The 24,044-nt window shown below is 40.4% G+C and overlaps 1 protein-coding gene across 4 annotated transcripts in view; it reads left to right on the top strand.

Annotated features, from left to right (window-relative positions):
- The first annotated feature begins 1,006 nt into the window (after nucleotides 1-1,006).
- The window catches only part of ctbp2a (C-terminal binding protein 2a), a 65,869-nt gene continuing 42,831 nt past the window's right edge, over nucleotides 1,007-24,044 (top strand). The window contains exon 1 of one of the 4 annotated variants that reach the window (XM_011484385.4): nucleotides 1,007-1,351. The gene's annotated coding sequence lies outside the window, so the exon portion shown is untranslated. The remainder of the gene's footprint in view (nucleotides 1,352-24,044) is intronic. The other 3 variants (XM_011484383.4, XM_078932182.1, XM_011484384.4) reach the window with 3 other exon arrangements.

The raw sequence follows: 24,044 nt of genomic DNA, 5'->3' as shown, positions 1-24,044 counted from the left end.
CTAGAGAAATACGTATATAAAGTCTTTGTTGATGTTTCTTTAAAATATTCCTATGTGACACTTTTTAAGATTTTCAGCTTTTTGTCTTTAGATAACGTCATGCATTAAATCAGTCGAATGAATGAGTGTAAACCTGTAAAAATGTGAACCCTGAGACATTGCACCATAAATTTCTAAAGATGTGCAAAAAAGAACCAGGCAGATTCATTGATTCATTTCCTTTTATTTTTTCAACACAAGATGAAATAGTCAGAAAAAAAAACATGATAAACACAAAGTGCTTGAAAAAGGAGTGGGTAGAAAATCTTATTAATTCTAATTTATTCTTTTTTTTCAAATCAAATGGTCTTTTTATCATAATTTTGCCATTTTAAGGCAAGAATTAAAAACTTTTATCGATAACTAGGACATAGTTTCTACAGAGCTGCAGTAGTTCATCAGATATTTGCCTCTGAGTTGTTTCGTGGAGTTAGCCCTCCCTCATTTCCCATCATCACATTGTTTAAACTCTTCCCCACTAGTTTATAGCCCCTTACAACCCCATCCTAACATTACAGGTGCAACAAAAATGGGAAGCAATATTGAAGCAAGTCGGCTGCACAGTTTTGAGCCAGATGCCAGCTTAGGCAAGGAAAACAAATACAGTATTTGTCTGCAAGTGGATGCATCAGAATGGAGTGGACCAGAAAGCTTGTGGCCTGCAGACTGTGCCACCTATGTCACAGTTCCAAGAGATCTTTTTGTCTACTTCTGATTCACAAGGAGAGACTCAGAAATGCAAATAATACATATATATATATATATATATATATATATATATATATATATATATATATATATATATATATATATATATATATATATATATATATATCATGATCAGAAGACGCATTTCTAGAAAATTCCCAGTGTCCCATCTCCATCAAGAGCAAGAAGTGTCTCATCTGTGCGCGCGCGCGCACATGGCGCGTGTGTGTGAGGGAGAAGTGGGCAAAGGCTCCGCCTCACTCAAAGAGCTAGAGAAAAAAAAAGGAAAAGCAAACTGATACACACCTCTCAATTCTGGCAGGAGGAAAAGAATAGGAGTGTTTATGAAGCGTTTAAGTAAACAGCCGGATAACCAGGCACACCGATAGCCGAGGCTACTTGTCCCCGTAAAAACCGACACCAGCCACCGCTTCCCAGCGCCGGAGATTGTCCCGTTGCGTTCAGGATTAAGTTTGAATTTCATCCAAAGGTGGATCATTATCTAAATCCGAGATAACAAGCGAATTTGAAATGCGTAGCCTGCGATGCTATTTTTGGAGCCCCTAAAGCCGACGTTTGAACTCTCAGTAAACGTCCAGTTGAGGTAGGATTTCAGATTATTGCAAAAGGTGGTGAAAAATATGACCGTGTGTGCGCCTCCTCCACCGGGTATAGTTTGGAGAGCTATACTCGCATCGCTGTCCATGTGTCCCTGCGCCATCAGCGAGGAGGGACAGGGAGGGTGGGAGTGGACATTAGCCATGACTCTATTTTACAGTCATCCGAGAACAGCCTTTATTAAGTTTCTCACGACGTCAACTCCTTACATTTAATATTAATATACATTGTTTTACTTTCTTAAAAAAATGCTCAAAATGTTTACAATACAATTGACAAGTCAAAGACTTTATTATTATTAATAATAAAAAAGTTTATTAGTTTTTGACGTAAGCAGTTGCTAGCTTGTTTGAAAAACACTGATGACGTATCGTTTGATCAATTGAAACTAATGAATCACGGCTTAATTAGTTGCCCAATTAGATGCCTAAAGATTAAATATATATTTTTATTTTATATTTAAAAAATATTAATGACGTTTAGTAGTTTTGACAGGCAGAGTGGACACTCAACAAAAAAAAACAGCTCTTCCACTCCCCCCCCCCCCCCCCCCCTTTTTTTTTTTTTTTTTTTGAAACCGCAGTTGGAAGCTTCAGTGGAAGAAAGCTTTAAGTGGAGGAGGAGGGGGCGGCTCCATTGTCTGGCCAGTCAAGGGGTGGGGAGAAAGGCTGTATGCAGATGTGCTGCTGGCAACGGACATCTGCTCTACCCCCGTGGGCATTGTCACAACAGGCAGGGGAACTTGTGTGGAGCTTGCTTACAGAGGAAAAAAAAAAAGGCTTTTGTTACTTCTGTGCAGGCCAGATCACAGTGCCTGCATTTCAGATGAAATACCTCCTTTGATTTTTGTGATGTTTTAGATTCATGTGTTGGTCTTTTTGACTTTTTTTTTCTTTTAAGTGCAACCTGCAACACTGTGCTTGCTTCCCCATCCCTCCCCAGCATTTACAATCTCTTCTTGGAGTTGAACTTCCTTTCCTGTCTTTGTGCCCAGTGTGTGTAGATCTCTCATGGCAAATGCATCACAGACAGCATTGCAACTCACATGGCAGCTCTGATCGTGGCTTTCCATGTATCACTAAGGAGAGAAATGGCATTTAAAAAAAAAAGCAAAATTAAAGCTTGAATATATCTGATGTGTGCACAGCTTGTGCCTTATGTAAGCTACCACAGTAGTCGTAAGTCTTGGTGCTGTGTTTGTGTTGAAAATCCGGCGTCTCATTTGCCTCAGCAGATATTCCCTGGTGGCTGGAGGAGTCAGTGTGTTGTGTTTATGAACATGATTTGTGCTTGTAAGGCGCAGCGTTGTACATGGCTGATCTGCCGCACTGAGTTTGCGTAGGAACGCATTAGTGAGCCTCTGCTGTATTTATACCGGGCTGGATGGCTGAGAGGCAACCTGGGGAACAAGCGCACCAAAGCAAGGAGAAATAATGGATTCTGAGAGCACAGGTGTCATCTGTCACTCCACCAACAATTTGCTTTGTGGGTTTTTTTTTAATTATGGACAGAAGCTGTTTATTTCTGCTTAATTTGTTTTTGTCTTTTTAGCCGTAGACACAAAAATGAAGAACATGTTGATTTCTCATTGGTTGCCTTTTATGTCGCAATAACAAATGTTCATCTTGGTTTCAGTGCCCAATACTCTTTTTGACTTGGACAGGATTTCCATCATTTTCTACTTTGTTAAAGTTTCCTTTGCTACAATGTTATTGTCATGTGACTGAAAAAAGTTCAGCATGGAGGAGGAGGAGGTTTCCTACAATCACAAGGGAAGAATTTTTGAAGATTTCTCAAGGATTTCGTTCCTCAGCTAATCAGCTCTCGTCTCTGTTTTGTGTTTGTTTGTTTTGCGTATTGTTTACATATAAGAAAGTCAATGGAAGCACTCCTAAATTTCTGTTGGCACTGATTTCAAAGGCTGAAATGAAGAATTGTGCCTCGCCTTGCAAACAGAGGTGTGCGTGCTTCACAGGCGTCGCTGTGATCTTTGAGCATCTGTTAATACTTTTATCTCAAAGAGCAGACATTGAACAAATCTACTCTGTGTTTAGTTTAATTGGTGGTCTCTGCAGATTGTCTGCACCTGTTCCTGGCTTGCCGTAGCATGCTCTGTTGTGTCTCTGATGCTTCAGAGCGTCTTTGTTCGTGGTTGTCAAGGATAGTTTTAAGAGAGTGGATTTGTAGTGCAGAAGACAGAAGCAGCAGGTGTCTGATTCTCCTCACTGATAAGACTTGTTTGCCCAGAGTACTTAAAAGAGGCAGGCTGCCCCGTGTGTGTGTGTGTGTGTGTGTGTGTGTGTGTGTGTGTGCGCGTGTGCCAGCTTTCGTTCTTGTCTGTGGCGGCTGATGTGCCATATATACAGTGTGAGACACAAATCCATATTTGTTCTTGATGCAGCCAGGTCATGTTTTCCTGCTCTCGCTGATCTTTTTTGCCCCCCCCCCCCCCCCCCCCTTGACTTTTAATTCCCCCACAATGGTGCAGTACAAGCTTCTTTTAACAGTTTTGGGTTATGTTTTTCGGTGTTTAGACACTTTGTTTGCCATAAAAAAATATAGAATCGATTGCTGGGATAAATCTACTTTAAGCAACTATACAACATGTACAACAAGCTTCCTGATCAACAAAACCCTGCCCCAACTTTAGTCCAGTTTAAAAACCCACTCCAATTAAATGCTTTTTTTTTGGGAGGGGGGGGCATTTTTGGTACTTTTCTGATGACGGAAAAAGCTCAGAGTTGCATTTCTGAGTTTTCTTTATTTCAAACATTTTGAATCAGGAACAGATGAAAAAAAAATTGGATTTAACAAAAGCTTTTTTGTGACCTATGTTTGTATAAGCAAGCTCTCTCAGCAATGGGGAGGGGAAAGGGGGGTGGGGTTGCTCCAAAGCGAATTTCTAATTAAGAAGTGCCACTCTGCAGAAACTATGTCCCAGAAAACGACATTTCTTTTTTTTTTTTTTTTCCAAAAATAGCATAATTATATTTAAAACCACTGGGAACACTTTTAAAATAGATCAAAAGATGATCAGATTAAGTTTTTAAGTCCAAACCTAAAACCGCCTGCTATCCATCATAGCTGTTACATTTTTTCTTTGGGTGTTTTTTAAAAAAAAATCATTTTATTTTATCGAAATATTTTGATGCTGCCAAATCTTTTCCGCTTTTCTGTGCAAAAATAGGTGTCATTCAAATACAGCTGCCTAGCTGTATATGATAGATTCATTTTACATTTCTTTTTGCCTGAAACTCTCAAACACAAATAGAAATATTTGTATCATCCCACTGGTTGTGGCAAATAAAATCTAAAGCAGCTGCAATGCTGCTTGTATAACATGTTAATTTGTATGGATTCCCTGAAACTCTAGGATTTTTATTGAAACTTCCAGTCTGTGTAAAAATAGTAAAGGAAGCTTTATATTCCCTGTCAATACAAAGACATTTTATAATGTAGATAATAGTTTCATCTATCACATTCTAGTTTGTAGAAAAGCGATTAAAGTTAATTAACAAATAACATCTGTAGGTGCATAAATAATCATTTATCTAAAACATGAATTAGTTATAGCACTAGGTTTAATAAATCAATTTGATTTGATTGCATAAAAGCTATTTTATTATTTACAGAGAAACAATTAAAAAAAGCAAGTAAGCTGTTTTCCTAAAAAAATCCTTGCATAAAAATGGCTTTTTGTTCATTTTTGCCTCAGAATTCCTCATATTTATGTCAACAAAACAAAAGAAAAAAGGATTTTTGGATGGAATTTAAAAATAAAAACCCCTATTTCAACTTTATTTGTGTTAATTTGTAAATCAAATACGAAATGTGAACCTGGAAGTGACTTCAGTTTTTGTCATTGATGCTCAATTGATACATCTGCAATACTTCTTCTGCTTTGAAGTAAAGTTTCACTAGTTTACAACATTCCCAGAGTTCCACATGTTCGTCATGATTTATTAGATGTAGATTAGATATTAGTCCAGATTGTTCCGTTTCTTCAGAGAGATAAAAAAGGGGACATTAGATCTCCACACTGACATTCATACATGTCAGTGTCTTAACTATCTTTCAGTCTTAATGGCTTTGAGACCAGTATATATATATAAATAATAATTAAATGCATTAATACAAATTCAAAAGTCACACATTATAAATGGGTCCATCAAACTTTCCTCCCCCATAACAATGGAGTCATGATTATTTAGCCCTGGTTCATAATTATCTTTATCTGAGGTTATGTTGTTTGTTTACATGAGCTTTAATTCCTCCGTTTTCTTTTCATTTCTTGTACTAAAGAAAGTCGATTGAGGGCAGCTTGAATGATTTTTTTTTTTTTTTATATATTGTGGATTGGATTATATTGTGCTATATTGTATTTCTGTGCGTTTATGCTTTTGTTGATTTTAATTAAATCCTGTGAAGCGTTCAATCTTTATAAACCACTTTTAACAGACAAACAAACAAACAAAAAAAAGCTTTCCGCGCTGGTTAAGGGTGTTCTTTCAAAAGGTAAAAAGTAAAAAAAAAAAAAGGTTGAAAACTCCTGCTCCATCTCATACTTAGAACTCTAAACATGAACCTTTCCTACAGTTCAGGGGGAGTGAAAGGCGGGATCGGTACGCGTCTGAGGTTCTGCTGGGTTCTGCTCATAGAAGCTTGTTCTGGCTGCATGCTCTGCTGGCAGCGGCAGAGAAGCAGCTTTCTCCGAGAGTCGTTATGAATACAGCTCTGCTGCTGCCGCAGCCGTCGTCAGTGCTGACAGCTAATAATGCGAATGACTATGCTATGCAGAAAGCCAAAGAGAAGGAGACTAATGAAGAGAGACAGGAAGCGAAAGATAGAGGAAGACAGGAACAGATGGAGATGAAAGTACAAGTGGGAAGGTATCTGCTTTCTCTGCCCGAGCTGGGGAAGTTTTCAGAGGATGATTTACACACATGCAGAGGCTCAAACATGGACATTTTTTTGCTTCCTCTTTTTGTTGCTTTGCTGTTCCTCCCTTTTAGAAGGGAGGTGACCAGAAAAGGAGGAAGGGTTCCTTTGTGCCTCGCCAGAGCCCCCTATTCCTTTCCAGCTGACATAGACTTGTGTCAGGAAGATCCATCTTGCTGATGTTAGGCAAGCTGCGAACTGAAAGAAACGCCTAAAATGCTGAAGTGGACCCTGGCCAGGGGAGCGATGGCTGTATTTGTTTGCTATTCTGCTGAGCACCGCTTCACAGAGAAAACTTTTCTCCTTAAATTCGCTGACAGAGAGGAAGAGGGAGAGGAAAAAAGAGATGGAGTTGGGGATTTGGGAGTTACTGTGAGATTTGGCCATTGTGGTTCTGTGACATTGACATTTGGACATGGCTAAGGTTGGGTGGGAGATGGGGGGTAAAAGCTTACTTTTCTCTTTTTGCACACAAACCGTTTTGCCACTATACCCGTAATTCTCAGACAGTAGTCAGTGAACCTTCCAACCACATGAATATACATGATAAGTGGCTTTTTTTCCCTCTGCCCTCAAAGCTGTGGGGTTTTTTTGGATCCAGAGACGTTTCATGTTATATTTGATTGGCCCTGGCATTTGAAAAGGTCCTTAAATTTAAAAAAAAAAAAAAAAAAGAGGAGGAAGAAGAAGAAGAAAGTTGTTTATGACAACCAGAGAAGTCTCCTTGCAGCAGAGTAAAAATGTCATTTGAAAGCAGAACAGCTCCTGCATATTTAAATGCTAATGGCCCCGTGAATGTGCTTGCTAATAGGATGTTTCAATCTGGAGAATTGTAGTGTGTACACTTTCAGTATTCATGCACACTGTCTGAGTGCTGCCTCTAATAGCGATGAAAGATGCATCTGCTCTTTTATTAACTGATAATGTGAAGTCTCTTTGTAGAGTTTTCTTTTTCAGAGTAGTTTTCTTTGTAGCAAGATAGATATAATCCCAGCACATGAACTCAAAAAAGTGCTTCAACTTAAAGTTTTTTTTTGTTTTTTTTTAAATTCAGATATTATTTTAATTTAATTTTTTTTATCAATAGTTGTGGTAAAGTTTAACATATTGTTTTACAAGTTTAAAGGTCTGAAAAGTGTCCCTTGCCCCTAGGGTTCTGCTCAGGCAGCCCTGTAGAAAGGCACTGGAGATCTTTGTTTGGCCGCCTCTGGTCTTCGTGAACTTTGGCTATGTCCGAATTTCCTCTCTTCTCCCTGAAAAAAACCTATATAGTGCGGGACTATGTAGTGCCTGGATTTTAAAAGCACTTTTTGTAAACAGCTAATTTGACGTCACGAATTTCACAAAGTAAAAACCGATTAAAGACGACCATTTTTCGAAGACTATGAATCCACTGGGTTCTTAAGCTTAGAATTTCCATGGTTTGTAAAAACAATTATAAGAATACAATTTTTTGACAAAATTGATCTATCCCAATGCAATTGGTCTATATATACCTAATGAGCATCAATGCATACTGGTTTTTCACTCAGACTTCTAGGGCACCCGATTTGAGAATTGTAGATTCGGGCAGCAATACAAAATGGCGAGCATGTTACATAGTATTTTGGGGTCTCGTTCACGAGTAAGGGAAGACCGGAGCGTGAGATTGACAGCCGGATCGGAGCAGCGTTTGTAGTTATGCGGTCGCTGTGTCGGTCCGTTGTGGTGAGAGAGAGAGAGAGAGAGAGTTGAGCCAGAAAGCAAAGCTCTCAATTTACCGGTCGATCTCCGTTCCAGTACTCACCTATGGTCATGAGCTCTGGGTCATGACGGAAAGAACGAGGTCCAGAATACAAGCGGCTGAAATGAGCTTCCTCCGTAGGGTGGGTGGGCGATCCCTTAGAGATAGGGTGAGGGGCTCGGTCACCCGCAGAGAGTAGAACCGCTTCTCCTCCCCATCAAGAGGAGCCAGTTGAGGCGGCTCAGGCATCTAGTCCGGATCCCTCCTGGACGTTCCGGGCATGTCCCACTGGGCAGAGGCCCCTAGGGAAGACCCAGGACACTCTGGCGAGACAATGTCTGTCAGCTGGCCTGGGAACACCTCAGGGTCCCCCCAGAGGAGCTGGAGGAAGTGGTTGGGGCGAGGGAAGTCTGGGCATCTTTGCTTAGACTGCTGGCCCTGCGACCCGGTCCCGGACAAGCGGAGGAAGATGGAGATGGTGCCATATAGTGCACTATGTAGTGAGAGCTGAAAGGATTCGGAGACATCCTTTGACAAAAATTTGCTGTTTTTTCCAATTTAGTGTCAGAGTTCTGAAAAATGCAATGGAGGAAGAAATGGGCAGCATTGTAAACATAATCTTTTTTTATTTTATTACTGTTAAATGGAGAGAATTTTAATATATTTGTATGCATATTTGGCAGTTAATTGGTCGTTTTGAAATTATTATTTAGTTGTAGAGATGTGGAGGGCAATTACAGTTTATTCAAGGGTTTTGGTTCACTATCTAATTTTGTCATCATTGATACACTAATTATCTTAAATTACTAGAGGATTATAAAGGTGGTGAAATGCAAATGAAAAAAAGAAAAAAGTTTTGCCGTGAATCCAGGTCAATATCAATATAAAAAAGGTCAAATCTAAATTACAACAGAGATGTTGTGTGTCTTTGTTATCCTCAATACAAACACTTATAATAGAAAATTTGCTCACTCTAAGTTCTAAAAAACAAACTTTTCCGTTTTCTGCTCACTCCAACTTGCATAAGAATGTGTGTGCACGGCAGAATTTTTTATTTTAGTGTTCAGATTTTTATGCATTTTATCTCATGACAGCAAAGAGTAAAATAGAATCTATTTCATTCATTCATTCATCTTCTTAACCGTTTTATTCCCTTTCGGGGTCACGGGGTTGCCGGAGCCTATCCGGCCACTTGGGCGTAGGCAAGGGATGCCCTGGACTGGTCGCCAGTCTGTCGCAGGGTGGAATATCCTCAATCACACATCCATTCACTCTCACACTCACACCTATGGACAATTTAGAGTTGCCAATCAACCTATGAAGCATGTTTTTGGACGGTGGGAGGAAGCCGGAGATCCCGGAGAAACCCCACGCATGCACGGGGAGAACATGCAAACTCCATACAGAAAGGCCCCCCCATTGATGTTGTGTTTTACATGTCCCCCAGCCGGGACTTGAACCGGAGGCCTTCTTGCTTTGAGGCAAGAGCGCTAACCACTGCGCCACCGTGCAGCCCAGAATCTATTTCATATAGTTTTTTGTTTATTTTTTGATTAACAAAATGCCAAAAGGTTGTAGCTTTTCTGTCAAAACCCACAGTAAATTCAGTCATTAAACAGAACAAGTTAAAGTATTTATATTTAAAATGTGTAAATATGATACAACTTAATGTTTTATATTAGACATTAAAAAATAACTTTCAAACGTTATAAAGCAAATAAAAAGTTTGTGGAAAAATCAAAGAAGACCATGACACGTTCAGGTTTGCATCCTTTATGGATGCAAACCTTTAGTTTTAATCTCATAGTACTTAACGACACATTAGGCCAACTATGTTCCCGGTGCCCTCTGGGGAAAAAGTCTGCTAGCATGACCTGAGTAATGCTGAGACGGCCTGAGATTGCACCTTGTACAGAAACACATGTTTTTGGTTTGCAGAACCCTGTTCTTTTATTTCTCAGTCATTTTATCATGTGTACTTCTGTGCACACATTTTTCAAGTTATTGGCGCATTTTTATGAGGCCAAAACCACGTCAACAAAAATCATCAAAATGGTTGGATTTCTTTTTATATCAGTTGGGGTCACTCTATTTGGGTTTTGTACTGTTGGATATGTATGTTTCCTATTAACATCACAGAATAGGTTATTAATGGGACATTGGAGATCTTTTTATCTGAATTTTTATCTTTTAACTGAATTATCTGAGCTACACTGAGCTAATGCGGGTAGGTTTTAGCCTCTGTACTCAAAAGGACAAGCCAATCTTGTTTTGTTATTGTAAATGACTGTAGGTTTAACCCCCAACCTCCCCCCAGATCAGCTGAAAATTGCTCTCATACCGGTCTTCCATGCATCCAATAACCTCTTTGCTTGCATAAACATTGGCGGAAGTCCAACATGGGAAATCTGGCAGATGCCCATGAAAACATTTGACTCGTAAACCACAGGTTTAAGTGAGTGGCTGCACTTCATTTTTATTTCAAAAGCACGGGACATCAGCTTAATTGCTAGAGCTGTTATTCATTAGCAGTGCACAAGCACACATACTTATGCAGTGTCACACTAGCACATTTACCTACTTGTTGCTGTTTAGCGAACTGTAGTGAGACGGCTGAGAACTCCTCATGATGTGTTGTGGGGAACATTAAGGAAGTGGTGTTTGAGTGGTTTTGTATTTGTTGAAGTCAAAGCTAATCAACTTGTTCCAAGTAATGCTTAGTAATATGTAAATTTAAAGCCCATACTGTTTGGTTTTTTTGTTTGTTTCTTAGAAGATCTTCATCCACACTAGGTTGTTCATTTACCACCCTGATCTAACCCAAAACCAGCGCTGCGTGTCAGGCTGATAACTCTGCTGGAGACAAAATGTGCTGCCAAGTGCTCTAATAATAGTTTGCTTCCTGAGGGACTACAGAATGCTGACTTAACCTGTGCCATTAAGAACGAAAAAAGTTAGCAATGCACACAGTTCCTGCTCCAAGATATTCTCATTATTTCCCCTTTGTATTTAAAAGTCGATTACATTAAAGGTGTTGGATAAATCCAGAAAGTATAAATCTTTTTTTTTTTTTCCAAATCAGGACTCAAACGGGAGCAGCTATAGCTTTAAATAGAATTCTGATTAGGTCAGTCAGAAAACTCAGTCAACCATAAATCAAGCTATTACCATTTATTCACATCAATAATCTATAGCATTTTTGATGTATTTATGATCAAAAATTGAAGGAAAAAAAAGCACAAGTGTGGCAGAGAATAAATGAGGGTGTAGTCACATTACACACTGGTTAGAACTGAGTAATTGTTGCTTAATTCAGAGAAAATAATGAGGTAGTCACAACTGCTATTATTCAACATGTGAGCAAATAAAAGAGATAAAAGGCTGGATGTTGATCAAATAAGTGCACTAAGGCTTGTTCTTGTAAATCAAATACGTCAGGTACAGTTGTGTACAATCTCAAGATGTAAAAATTTAAATGTAAAAAGAATTTGGCCATATATATTTGGCCCTATAACATCAGAGATGTCACTGGTAACATCTAAATGACCCACAATCTTTGATATGCTGTACCTCTTCAATGAATCGGCTGATTCTTACGTGGAGAAAAGTGGCTTTATATATTGGCTTTGCACTGTTATCAATACATTAATAACGTAAAGTGTTGCATATTGGTGCAAAGCTTTTCTTCGCGGCTTAATCATCTGATTTATATGTTGATTGCATAAGCACTTCACTACTGAAAAGGGCTGTTCTTAAAATAAGGTAGTAGTTTTTAATTTTGTGGTTAATTTCTTTTATTACTCTAATGTTGAACCATATTCCATTGATGTGAGTGGAATTTGCCTTGCTTGTTTCAAAAGCCCGTGGCAGTTTTAGTTGTTTTTGTCTTCAGACAAGCTTCCATACACGGGTCAAAAGGATCTCCCATGCTGCTAAATTGTTCTATGTGAGATTAGAAAAATTTGTAATTTAGTGTTTTTGGAAGCATCTTTTTCACTATTATTTATAAGCTCCATATGCATAATTAAGATATTAGTAGTTGATGGAATAACTCTATTAGGCACATTTTTGCTTGCAGGCTAAACAAAATCATTACTTTTGTGTCGTTTTTAGAGGACATCGGGCTTTACTGATATCATTAATCATTCCGCATTTTCATTCATTTTTTAATGAAAAAGCATTCCTATTCATGCCAGAAAGATACACAAAATAAAAGTGTTTCACAGCACACAAGCAACTGAAGAGATCCTTTAAATCGATGTTTATACTCCTTCAGATCTTCACAGCCTTAAGGGTATCTTGAACTGTTAAAATATTTCACATAACTCAAAGACTACCTTTTTTCCCCCTTGCATTTCACCAGATTGCTTCTATTTTTTTCCCTGGTCTAAGCTTTTTCTTTTTTATTTCTAGACTTTCTTTTTGCTCCTTAATATCACCGATGCTTCTAAATCCTCTGTGTCCTTGTCCTTTTTCCCTTTCTTTTCTACCAGCTCATGGGGGGACATGAGGTGAGTTCTGTCTCTTCATAGCTTTCTTCTGTTTGGCCTAAATTAATTACCAGTTGCCCTCCTTGAACTGTTCAGGTTGCTAGTCTATACAAACATGGATACATACGCACCAACGGGCAATGGCAGTCAGATACCTGTACAAAAGAAAGAAAGGCATCCATGTGCATGCATGATATAATTACAAACATGCTATTGATTGCACAAGGATGCTAAAGATAATCTGAGACCTCTCAGCAGACTTGAAATTGATAGAAAAAAAAACCTGCTGTCACTGAAAGGAGTCCCATTCAATCTACACGGACGCAGAATGTTCCAGTCAAAGCTGTGAGGATTAAGCCTTGTAAAGTCACTATCCTCTGTGTGGCTCCTCATCTAGAAAACCTTTTCTTGTGATCAAAGTGCCCCCCCCCCCCCCCCCCGAGGTAGGACGCAGCCAGAAAAACACCTAAGTCCCCCCCCGGTTCCCAGCCGACACGTCTGTGCTTCTCTGTGTCTGTCCCTATTCCTGTGTATGTGTTTTTGTGTGGGCAGCCGTGTTCTCACAATCCAGCTGAGACTGACAGATGGAATCATTTCACACACAGACAGAAAGCCAGGATACAGGAAACCAGGGTGCGTTTAATGGTCCTGGTGCTGCACTAGTTGGTATTAATCTAGGTCAGCGGTGTTCAAATCATGGGGAGTTTGCCTCTGAGGCAAGTTTGGCCTTTCTTTAACCCCATTTGCTCCATATTTACTGTAACTTACAGTCTCGCGAGCCTGGTGCCTTACACACACTTTATTGTCCCGTAAGAAGAAGACTTTTTTTTTCTTTTTTTTGTCCAAGTGGTTTGAGTTGACCATGTCTACACTGCTCTGCTTTGAAATTTCAGTACAACCAGTCTTCTTCAATACAGTTGATAGTCAAATTAATTTAGCCGGGCAATTGATGTTGTGATTTGAAAGGAAAGTAAGAGCCTGGAAAAGCCTCAGAAGATGTTTTCATAGGGGTGATTTATTTTTCCGGGACTTGTGAATAACAAAGTTTGCTGCCCCTTTCTACTTTGCTGTAGAGTCTGTGTGCATTCTTACTGTACTGAACCAAACCAAACTTCACTTGGAAGTGAACTGAGATCCTCAAATTTTGGAATTTACTTGTTTGGCTCAGGTGAGCTTTCACATTTGTGCATGAAAGAGATTTTCTGAAGAAAAAAAAAACAAATTGGTGTGGAGCAAATAGATCATGTGTTAGAGTTCTTTTTGCACTTTTTATGCCGGTGTAAACTGTACGCTTACTTTTTATTAATATACTGCTTCCTTTTGGGTGCAAAAGGTCCATGGAAGATCCTCCAAGTAACCAGCAAATGTCTTACATCAAAAATGCAACAGGCGCATAGTCAATGTCTGTATCACTGATCTTAGCTTGTTTGGCACAAAAATAAAATCCTCATTTGATTTCTGCTTTTCAAACAAAAAGGTTTTAAACTGATCATTTGTAAGTCTCCGTGCGTTTGCAGAGGTAAGAACATTTTGCAAGTTAATAAAAATATTCTGCAGTCAGTGATGTGATTACACGTTTCCAGTAAAGCACCCACATTATAGAAGAGGGTGGCAGAGGGAAACTGGCTACGCCGCTTTAGATAACAGGAAGCATAGATGCAGTGTGAAATGAGCAACTCCCGAGGGAGTTTACTGCCAAGGTGGGGTTAGTGTGAATGCAAAAAAAGCAGAGAAGTAAACCGAGGTGCGCATTAGCACGCCTGTTTACCTTACGCTTTGTGTGAAAATGTATTCAGTCTCACAGAGATTTGTCTTCAGGAGAAAAATGTTTGAATAGAAATGATTTAACATGATCAGTGCATTCCTAACTTTCGTATAAGCCCCATATTAAATGCTGAAAACTATGTATTAAACAATGTTTTGTTCCATCCATGTCTAATCTGTTTGTTGTGGCGCATCAAAACCTCCAACTTATATCCACAAAAGATGAATAAATGATAGCTAATTTATAGATATTCAGAATACTTGTTCAACAGTGAGGATTTCATTTCTGTCAGGCACTTTTTTGCCCTTGGAACAGTAACACAAACAGTCATTGTGATGAAAATCCATTCATTATGGACTCATCTGTACAGTTCATTTTCCCTGTAATTGCCTTTTTTCCATTGTTGCATATGCATCAGGTGCTCAGTAGGTAATTAGCAGCAACATTTAGATCTTCCCATTCACTAATTAAAATTGGCACTGACCAACCACAACACACAAAAATGCAGGAGTGTATTTAATTAAACTTCCCCTGTGGTGAAGAGACTGAAGCTTTGCAACAATGACCATAGAAATTATATGTTGCTGCTAATGTGTAGCAATATGCAAAATATTGCACTTGTGGTTGCATTGCATGTCATCCTAGTTTTTGCAGTCATTTTTTATATACTCTAATCAACATTTATGCCTGAAGTTTAAACTTTTGAATTGACCTTGGATGATTTGCAATGTGTTTTATTAACTATAATCCTTTAGTAGGAGTTTTAAAGTGATTTGTTTAAAAAAAAAGCAGAATACTACATTTCTAACATTACTGGCAGACCTAACTCTATAATAGTCAAAACATTGTATCTTAATTGCTTATCTTGTAATGATTTGATTTAGAAAAAAACAACAACAATAAAATGAAGAGGGTTATTTTATCATTTGACACTTGTTTAATTTGGTGTTTGCTCCCTGTCTAGGGCGCTACAGTGAATCCTCCAACTATATCTATCTATGATTCAAAATGACTGATTTTGCTTTAGTTTTTTGTTGGATACCTCTCCCTGACATTACCTGTTAGATTTACCCGGACACACAAGGGGGCACCAGATAGTGCCCTCTTGATTGTGTTAAGTTAGCTACTTATTTTACTGGGATCTAACAAGTACGTACCTTGAACTTAGAGCACCTGTAAAGGTCGTCAGGTTTGTTTGGCCAATTTTTTACACAGAAAAGCAAAGATCAAGCCCATGTGGCCTGTCACATGGTGACACTGTATGTCCTTTTACGCATATATAAAAACAACATTAAAAAATGTTCTACTCTCCTGGTTAAGGGTTCATGAGGATCTGAAAAAGTCTGTGACACGTCTGAACCTTTTTCAACCCATTGACACTCCTCTTCTTTCTCTTTCGGCTTTTCCCATCAGGGGTCGCCACAGCGAATCATCCTTTTCCACCTCACTCTATCATGAACATCTTCTACCCTAACGTTAGCCAACTTCATGTCCTCTGTTAAGACATCCATATATCTCCTCTTTGGCCGTCCTCTTGCCCTCCGGCCAGGCAGCTCCATCTCCAACATCCTTCTACCAATATATCCACTATCCCTCCTCTGAACATGTCCAAACCATCTCAGTCTGGCTTCTCTGACTTTGTCGCTAACACAGGCAACATGAGCCGTCCCTCTGATGTACTCGTTCCTTATCCTGTCTAACCTGGTCACTCCTAAGGAGAACCTCAACATCTTCATCTCCGCTACCTCCATCTCAGCCTCTTGTCTCTGTCTCACTGCTACCGTCTCTAACCCATAGAGCAGAGCTGGTCTCACCACTGTCTTGTACACCTTTCCTTTGAGTCTTGTTGACACTCTTCTGTCACACAACACTCCTGACACTTTCCTCCAACCGCTCCAACCTGCCTGCACTCGCCTCTTCACCTCTTTTCCACACTCCCCATCACACTGGACTGTTGACCCCAAGTACTTAAACTCCTGCACCTTCTTCACCTCAGCCCCCTGTAACCTAACGCTTCTACCTTGATCCCTCTCGTTCAGACACATGTATTCTGTCTTACTACGACTGACCTTCATGCCTCTTCTTTCCAGAGCAAACCTCCACCTCTCTAGCTGTTCCTCCACCTGCTCTCTACTCTCACTGCAAATTACGATGTCATCCGCAAACATCATTGTCCAGGGAGATTCCTGTCTTACCTCGTCTGTCAGCCTGTCCATCAGCATAGCAAACAAAAAAGGACTCAAAGCTGATCCTTGGTGTAGTCCCACCTCCACCTTGAACTCCTCTGTCTGACCTACAGCACATCTCACCACCGTCATACTTCTCTCATACATGTCCTGAACTACTCTGACATACTTCTCTGCCACTCCAGACGACCTCATACAGTACCACAGCTCCTCCCTCGGCACCCTGTCATACGCCTTCTCTAAATCTACGAACACAGAATGCAGCTCCTTCTGACCTTCTCTGTACTTTTCCATCAACATTCTCAAAGCAAAAATGGCATCAGTGGTGCTCTTACGGGGCATGAAACCATACTGCTGCTCACAGATCTCCACCTTCTTCCTAAGCCTGGCTTCCACTACTCTTTCCCACAGCTTCATTGTGTGGCTCATCAACTTTATTCCTCTATAGTTGCTGCAGTTCTGCGTGTCACCCTTGTTCTTAAAGATCGGAACCAGAACGCTTCTCCTCCATTCCTCAGGCATCTTCTCACTCTCTAAAATCCTATTGAACAACCTTGTTAGAAATTCCACTGCTGTCTCTCCTAAGCACTTCCATACCTCCACAGGTAGGTCATCAGGACCAACGGCCTTTCCGCTCTTCATCCTTTTCAGAGCCTTCCTAACCTCATCCTTTCCAATCTCTGCTACTTCCTGCTCCACAACAACCACATCTTCCTCCCTTCTTTCCCTGTCATTTTCCTCGTTCATCAGCTCCTCAAAATACTCCTTCCATCTTTTCTGTACACTCTCTTGGGTTGTTAGCACCTTTCCATCTCTGTCCTTAATCACCCTTATCTGTTGCACGTCCTTCCCATCTCTGTCTCTCTGTCTGGCTAGCCTGTACAAGTCCTTCTCTCCTTCCTTTGTGTCTAACCTGTCATATAGCTCATCGTAAGCTTTCTGTTTGGCCTTTGCCACCTCTCTCTTCACTCTACGCTGCGCTTCCTTGTACTCCTGTCTACCTTCCTCAGTCCTTTCTACATCCCACTTCCTTTTAGCCAACCTCTTCCTCTGGACGCATTCCTGTACTTCCTCATTCCACCACCAAGTGTCTTTACCGTCTTTCCTCTTTCCAGATGACACACCTAGCACCTTCCTACCTGTTTCCCTGATAATCTCTGCTGTAGCTTCCCAGTCCTCTGGAAGCTCATCCTGACCACCCAGGACCTGTCTCAACTTCTGCCTAAATTCCTCACAAGTTTCTTCATTCTGTAGCTTCCACCACTTGGTCTTCTTTTCTGTTTTCCCTCTCTTCTTCTTCCTGACCTCCAGAGTCATCTTACACACCACCATGCGGTGCTGTCTGGCTACACTCTCTCCTACCACCACTTTGCAGTCATTAACCTCTCTCAAATGACCTCGTCTACATAGGATGTAGTCCACCTGAGTACTCCTACCTCCACTTCTGTATGTCACTCTATGTTCCTCTCTCTTCTGGAAGTAAGTGTTGACTACAGCCATTTCCATCCTCTTCACAAAGTCCACCACCATCTGTCCCTCCAGATTCCTTTCCTTCACACCAAACCTGCCCATCACCTCCTCATCACCTCTGTTGCCCTCACCAACATGCCCATTAAAGTCTGCTCCAATAACAACTCTCTCTCCTCTGGGAAAACTCTCTATGACCTCATCCAACTCACTCCAGAATCTCTCCTTCACTTCCAACTCACAGCCAACCTGTGGCGCATACCCACTGACTACATTCACCATCACCCCTTCAATTTCTAACTTTAGGCTCATCATCCTGTCTGAGACTCTTTTCACCTCTAGAACACTGTTTACAAACTCCCCCTTCAGAATCACTCCTACCCCGTTTCTCTTCTTATCAACACCATGATAGAACAGTTTGTATCCTCCTCCAATACTACGTGCCTTGCTGCCCTTCCACCTTGTCTCCTGCACACACAGTACATCTACCTTCCTTCTCTCCATCATGTCTGCCAGCTCTCTGCCTTTCCCTGTCATTGTGCCAACGTTAAGAGTCCCTATTCTCAAACCTATGTTCCTGCCTTTTCCCTTCTCTCTCTGGCCACGGACCCTTCTGCCTCCCCTCTTTCTTCGACCAACAGTAGTCAAATTTCCACCGACACCCTGTAGGTTAACAGCATCTGTGGCGGTCGTTGTTAACCCGGGCCTCGACCGATCCGGTATGTCTAAAGTGTTGTTGATGATTCGCATGGTTATTTTGGCAATTTTTACGCCGGATGCCCTTCCTGACGCAACCCTCTCTATTTATCCGGGCTTGGGACCGGCACAGAAGTAACTGGCTTGCAACCCCTGTGGCTAGATTTTTTCAACCCATTGACACTATATTAGGCAAAAAGATGTGATAATAGTGCAAAGCTGCAAGGACTCCTGTGTTGTAAATTTAGTGCTGGCAGAGAGGAAGTGAGACTGTGAGAATGAAATAGTGGGGGGTGGGGGTGAGTAATGTTAAACCACAGACAAATACATCCACACCATGAAGTCATGTTGATGCATTTTACACCAAAGTCTTACTGAGGTAACCTGCACACGTCTGAGATCAAGACTCAGAAAAGAAGTGATCAGTTCCAGCTCTCTGCTTACATGACAAACTTTTTTTCGTCATTCAATTTAATTAACCCGGCAAACCCTGAATAGCAACTTTGGATCTTTTAGTTTAGTTTTTCCCTATTTTTTTCTTTTTTTTTAAAGCGTGAGACAACTGTCTATCACCTCATGTTTCCTCATTTCCCCAAAAAAAAAAATGCAGATTTGTCTCTTTTTTTTTCCCTGTCATACCCTGCAGTGTTGATCAGCTGCTTTGATATTCGTTCCCATTACTTTTCTCATTTTCTTGTGCACACTTTGCTTACATATTGACAACATTTGTACATTCACATTCATCTCTGTGACTTGATGAAGCAAAGCCACGGCCACTATCGAATCACCTGTGCCATAAAACCGTTTTCTAGGACATAGGTTCTGCAGAGCAGCAGGAGTTTATTAGAAACTTGCGTCTGAGTTGCGGGCAGGAAGCCCTCCATTTCCATCACCCGTCTATTTACATGCTCTCCTATTGGCTTATACAGAAAAATGCCACAAGAACACATTAATAGCACAAGAAACACAATTTTGGGTCTTTAATGCTTTTCCGCTGTCCGCTTAGGAATTTGATTATAACATCAGTAAATATATGATCTGTTTTATTTTCAATTAGAATAATTTCATTATTACAAGAATTCATATTTCTCTATTTGAGCTTGTTTCTGTCCGTTGAATGCAACGACCCTGCCGAGGGTTGCAAGCTCCCCTTATAAGCTTAGCAAACATGACTTTGTGCGCAGTAATGTTCCCATTCTGTGTTTCCTGGGTGACCCTCACTGAAAAAGCATCATTACAAAAATTGTGTATTAGTCCAAGTCAGCAGTTAGCACGGCTGCAATCTCGTTTAATTTAAAGCTGAGGGGAGCAAAAGATGGAGAGAATGGAAGAGGAGGGGAGAAGGGAGTAAATGGCTCAGATAAAAGGCAGTGTAAAGGAGCAGCGGTTAATGAGAAGGACACTGTCTGCCAGAGGCTGACAGGACATGCAAAAGCATGTAGGAAGAGGAGATGGATGGACAGAATTAGGAGATTGCAAGGGGGGGGGGGGACATAATTGTCTGAGGTGTATTTAGACGGGGGTGGGAGAAGGAAGAGCTTTGACAAAGAGGAGGAAGGTGTAAATCTGCAGTCCAAACGACAGCTTTACGCGTCCCTCAGAACCCCAACTACTAGATTAATGAGAGAGAAGAGAAACCCTAACCACATCCCACCCCCTCACTTCTACCACTTCTGCTACCTTGCACCTATAGGGGTATAAATCATAGAGGTCTAACGAGGCACTTTAGATAACTGCTATAACGTCTAGTCAAAATGTTGACGGCGTTCTCACTGATAAGACGGAGAACTTGAGTCAAAGCGGATTACATAAAGAAATGTTGATCCAATTTAAACCTAGAGCTGAGTTTTGTGCATACATGGATGGTGAAAGCTTTTTCACGGTCAAACTGAGGTCAGGTTTCATGTGATAAGGCAGCAAAGTGTTAATTTCTGCACATTTTTGTGTTAATTCATACATTTCTTTTGATATTCATTCATTCATTCATTCAACTCCAGATGAAGCGCCTGCTGTGCGCTGACATTTCTCATCAATTCATTTATTTTCTACCGTTTTATCCCTTTCGGGGTCACAGGGGTGCTAGAGCCTATCCTGGCCACTTGTGGGCGAAGGCAGGTTACACCCTGGACTGTTCGCCAGTCTGTCGCAGGGTCACAATCACACACACATTCACTCTCACACTCACACCTAGGGATAATTTAGAGTTGCCAATCAACCTATGAAGCATGTTTTTGGACAGTGGGAGGAAGCCGGAGAAAACCCACGCATGTACGGGGAAAACATGCAAACTCCACACAGAACGGTCCCCCGTTGATGTTCTGGTTCAAGTCCCCCAGCTGGGACTTGAACCAGGGGCCTTCTTGCTGTGAGGCAAGAGCGCTAACCACTGCGCCACCGTGCAGTGGTTTCTTTTGATAGTTTGTTAAAAAAAATGTATATGTTTTTCTTGTTGTAAGGTGAGGAGGATATGATAAATTCAAAGCTGGAGTTCTTGACTCCCTATTCTGCCTTTTCACCTGCAACTCACCTGTTGGTAAAAAGGTTTTCCTTAGAGATGCCCTTCACCCGAAAGAAATAGAAAACCCATCTTTCCTCATTTCGCTTTCTCTTCCCTCCTGCTGTGTTTTCAGTGCTGCTCCTCAACAAGATCTCCCGGGCTGCCTTTTCTGTGTGCTTTTCTTCAGAAAAAGCAGCAGAAACCTACAGGACTTTTGAAAGGATCTGTTATTTGAAGAGAGAAAACAACTTTTTCAACCTCAGATATTTTCTCTCTTTGAGTGAGTGTGAGCAAATCGTCAGGTAGAGAGCGACTGGTTGGATTTGAAACCTCTTGGGGTGATGCAACAGCTGCAACAATGTAGTGTAACTCCAGACGAAGCGCCTGCTGTGCGTTGACATTTCTCATCAAACCTGATGATTTCTACCTAGCAGAGAGGCAAATATATCTAAAAGAGAAGAACACTAGGTTTTTTACTCCAAGCTTCCACGTTAATGCCTGAACTGAGTGTTAAAGTCGGCCGGCGCTCTGCATGTGATGGATGAGCGGCAGACTGTGCGAAAGAGCCTACACGACACACTGAGAGGTTAAATGGTATGTCTGTAGGTTATAGTGCTTAAGACAGACACCACATGTGCTAAAAATAGTTTCCTTTAAGGAAGAAAGTATGGAGGTTGCACTTATAAGCCAATGGCTCAGTGCTTCCCATGAGGACACTGCTACAAGAACATGACAGCAAAAAAAAAGGGTCGCACTGAAAATCCCTAAATCCCGTTTTTACACCTTTGTTCAAAATCCAGTTTTTTTACAAAAAAGATCTCTAACTTATGTTTACACCTTGGTCCAGGTGAATACTAGATTCTGATTGACTTTGGTTGGTATGGATTAAAAAGTGATAATAATGCACACCTAACAAAGTAGTTCCGGTCACATATTGCGCTGGCTTCTTTAAAGAAAGTTTTGCTTCATCTTTTGGACAAAAACAAGCGGTAAGAGGTGAACTTTCTTTCTGAACTGATGCTTTATTTAACCTATTGTGACGATCGGTCGATGTCGGTGCCACCTAAGCGAGGCGTTGTCAAGGTAACATGACAACTCGCCGCACCATGTAAACAAATAGTCCGCTTTTTATGAAAAAAGCGATCTAAACAGAAAAAATAACAAGAATAAAGTGCTAAAAACTGATTGAATGTTTATTTATTTTATTTTATTTTATTTTATTTCTTTTGTAAGTGACCATGGTGTAAGCGGGATAATGGCCTTTGCAGTGTGCATTATCAGCATTAAGGCACTTTGCGGTAGTGCTTCGCGTCGGATGGTTCTGGCGTCCACGGCGTGCGTTCATCTCTGATAATGCACACTTCGTCTGCCAATAACCCTTACATAAGACGCACCAAACTATGGGCGCATTAAGCCAGACAAAAAAGTCAGAGCCAAGTCAGTCAGACTTTTTAAACTTAACTTCAGAATTTGTTTGTAACTTGCTACACGTTAGCCACGCTAGAGGCGTTAGCAGCGTTTGCGTATTTTCGATACCATTAACTCCCAACAGACTGATACAGTTAAAACCACTGTTGATTAGGCTACGCTAACTCCCAACCTTGTTATTAACAAATGAAAATAAAAATAAACACAAAATCCGACTCTCCTACATGTTAGCGCAGTCACAATATTACCCAAACTTGTTTGGATTTCGTAAAAGATTCTTGACAGAGTGCCGTATACCTCTCAAAATTGCTTTGACATCAGTTTTACTAGAAAGCTTTTAAGTGCACCTCATAGTGCGGAAAGTACGCAAATCAATTATCAGGTGATTTAGTTTTTGTTTTGAAAATGAGGTGGAAACATTCAATACCTTGTCGTCTTGACTCTGACCTGCAGGTGAGCCAAATGTTCGCTCATGTATCACTGTTCTCCTCCTTTTCTTCCAGCTGGTATTTGGTTTGTCCCTGCTCCTCTAATAGTTAAGTTGCATAACAGCACTTAGTCCAGGAACAATTGAGAACAGACTGCCGTAAGAGCTTCAGGATAGCTGTACTTCCTCTTTAGCACTCCTCTGACAAAAAGAAAGCCCAGCTCATAGTTGTTGACTTTTCAACTCCTTCAGTGGAGATGGGTTTTCTTTGGAAATGCAGTACCGGTAGCTCTTAAGAGTCAGATGTTTGGATTTAGCTTATGGGAAAAAAATCAGGTCCACGACGATCCACACAGGCCATGTTTCCCAGCATGTATGGTTGGGGTTTGGGTGCGTATTTTGAGCTAAAATATGGTAACTTCAGTTCTCAGTGACAGTAACAATTAGGGGTGAGAATATTTAGGCACCTCACAGTTTGATTTGATTACAATTCAGGAGGGAATGTTTTGATTATGAAACAATTAACAATGGATTCTGAGTCTATGTATTTTTTTTGTAAATGTTTCTTTTTACCACAAGACACTAGAGCAATATTACTTACTTTCTCAAAAGTACATTTAAATAAAGACAAATTAACTATACTTGTTCAACAAGCGCATAAACATGGTGATATTAAAAATGTTTCATTTGTTAAGCAAAGATCTTTCACAGCGTCAACAATAGACAAGTTTTCAATGAATTTTTCTTTTTTTTTTCATTCATCAACAACCTTAAATAACATAATAATGTTACTTTCTATCTATAGATCAGCTTTAACAGAATGCTCTTTAGCCCAAGTCAAACAAAATAAATGGTGCTAAGCTACTGAACATAGTATTTTAATACACTGCGGAATTGTGTGAAAGGATTTTGCATGTTTGTTGTGTTCCCTAAATAAAATAAATAATACAAACCAAGTCCAGATGACATCCCCTAAACCAACTACAATGGAACCAACCTGGATGAATGAGAGTCTTCATAGACATGTTCCCTAAATACTTAATTTTGGTACGACAGAACTTA

This window comes from Oryzias latipes, chromosome 15 (genome assembly GCF_053564925.1).
Source record: "Oryzias latipes strain Hd-rR chromosome 15, Olatipes_Hd-rR_3.1".
Classification (NCBI taxonomy): domain Eukaryota; kingdom Metazoa; phylum Chordata; class Actinopteri; order Beloniformes; family Adrianichthyidae; genus Oryzias; species Oryzias latipes.
Note: the sequence above shows the minus strand (reverse complement) of the source record. Positions and strands in the feature narration are given on the sequence as shown.